This window comes from Camarhynchus parvulus, chromosome 3 (assembly GCF_901933205.1).
Source record: "Camarhynchus parvulus chromosome 3, STF_HiC, whole genome shotgun sequence".
Lineage (NCBI taxonomy): Eukaryota > Metazoa > Chordata > Aves > Passeriformes > Thraupidae > Camarhynchus > Camarhynchus parvulus.
Genome location: NC_044573.1, coordinates 33,133,374 through 33,135,613, shown reverse-complemented (window position 1 = coordinate 33,135,613; position 2,240 = coordinate 33,133,374).

Genomic DNA, 2,240 nt, shown 5'->3' with positions numbered 1-2,240 from the left:
AATCCAGCCACCCAGGATGATGAACAGGGGACTGCCTGAAGCTACCAGTGCTGTTTGAGAACACACCCCTCTCCAGTTCCTATGCTGTGCCTCTTTTGGGGTTTTACTTTGAATACAAAGCATTCTTTTGAAGTCATCCCCAACTAACTGCTGAGCTTTGATATGCTTTGTGAAAGTCAGTCCACCACTGGTTCTCTTTCAGAAGGCACTGTGGCAGAAGATGCACTCCATAAATGCCCCTAATGTAATTCTATTGCTAATGTGTCCTCAATTCACAGGATCAGGCTAGAAGCAGTTTGAAGTAATTCCCCTTGAAACTTGCATATTATGGTTGACAAATTCTCCTATTCAACTGTTTTGCTACACAACCATTTGTTTTGGATCCCACTTCTTGGTAATTAAGATACAGATGGAGATTTCTAAAATCTGTCTTACAAGCACCTTCCTCCACTGATGGTTCACAGCCAGGAGCTCTTGCTTGGACACAGGTACCACTGCTGCTGGCCTGTGACCATCTGTACTGCTTTATGGCAGCGTGGCTGGCACAGTTCTGGTGCCGCCCTCTTTCATACACAGCTGGGAGACAGCATGTACCAGAGACTGGGAGCAGCAGGCAGCTTGCAAGCACCCTGGCATCTTCTGTGGGGAGAGTGCTCTGGCATGTGGCTGACAGCCCTAACATGTCACACATCTTGGAGGCCAAAAAAAACTTGACCTGTTTTACTCACTGCAACAAACATGACCTTAGCAACTACAGCACTCTATGGGGATAAGGGAGAAATTGTCTATGACTGAGAGAGTTCTGCTCCCCTAAGCAGCTGCCCCAAATAGGCAGCATAATACAACAAGTTCCTCCTCTGAACTACAGGACAGACTACAGCCGGTGGTTTGGTCTTCTTCTGCAAAAAGGGAATGCCCTTAAGCAAAATGCAACTGAACCCAGGTCTCCTACATCCTAAATCAGTGCACTCTCCACTCGGACCTTGAATAAAAATCAATTACCACCTCTGCTCCAGAAGAGCAGTTTTGTGTGGCATCCAATCCTTCGCAGAGCTGCATCCAACTGCTTTCTCAGGGAAGCTGCAAAATGACATGGATGACACTGTAATTTATGGCCTTGAGGTGATATGCTGTAACAGCCAGAAAAATACACAGTTCAATATTCTGCTAGCCCTCCTGCTGTAATTCAGCATCCTGTTAATCCTTATCAAATGGAGATCCCAGAGGAAACAGGCAAAGAAAAGGACTATAGTTTTAGGCAATCTTGTCAAAACTACTTCATGTGGTTCAGACCGAAGGGTTCCTGAGCACACCCCAAATCTATCACCTACGTTAGGACCATTCATTAAAACCTGGGGCACTTAAAAAGTTCCAGGATGCTTGGGTAATGCCAAACATGACCTGGACTCGTCAGACTCGTGGGTCTTGGACTGTCTTTTCCTAATCCTATGGCGAGCATCTGCATTGGCTCATTTTCATCCGACCTGTGGCATCTCTCTGCCTTTGCTCTCCACCTGCACTCAGCGGAGCGGCGCTGCCTGGCACCAGGCGCTGCTCGGCCCTGGCAGCACAGATGGGCGGGCAGCCGCAGGGCACGGTGACACACCGGAGCGCAGGAAGGGAACTCCGCCGCTCGCTCCCACCTCGCCGGCTGCGATCGCTCACCTCCGGGCCTCGCCCCCGCTCGGTGCCGGCCGCGCAGCCCCGCCGCCCCCGGCCCTGCCTCCCTCCCTCTCTCCCTTCGCCCGCCGCCCTCGCTCCCGGCATGGATGGGACCGGCGGCGGGAGGGGCGGGCGCGGATCCCGGCAGTGCGGGGGACGGGAGGGAAGGGGCGAGAGACAGAGGGAGGGACGGGGGACTGCTACCCTCCGGGCGGGATGGATGGCGGGGATGGAGGGGGACAGCTCCTCTCCGGGCGGGACAGGAGAGAGGGATGGAGGGGGACAGCTCCCCTCTAGATGGGACGGGAAGGAGGAATGGATGGAGTGGGACAGCTCCCCTCTAGATGGGACGGGAAGGAGGAATGGATGGAGGGGAACAGCTCTAGGTGGCGGGGGAGGGATGGAGAGGGTCAGTTCCCCTCCGGGCGGGTCGGGGCGCCTCGCCCGCTCCGGCACGGGGGGCTGCGCCCTGTGACGAGCCCGGGCGCTGGGAGGCAGCGCGGCGGGGCGGGGTGACGGCCGCGGCTCTAATAAGGCCGGGGCTGGCGCTGGCCGAGGGCTGCTTGCCCCCGCCCGCC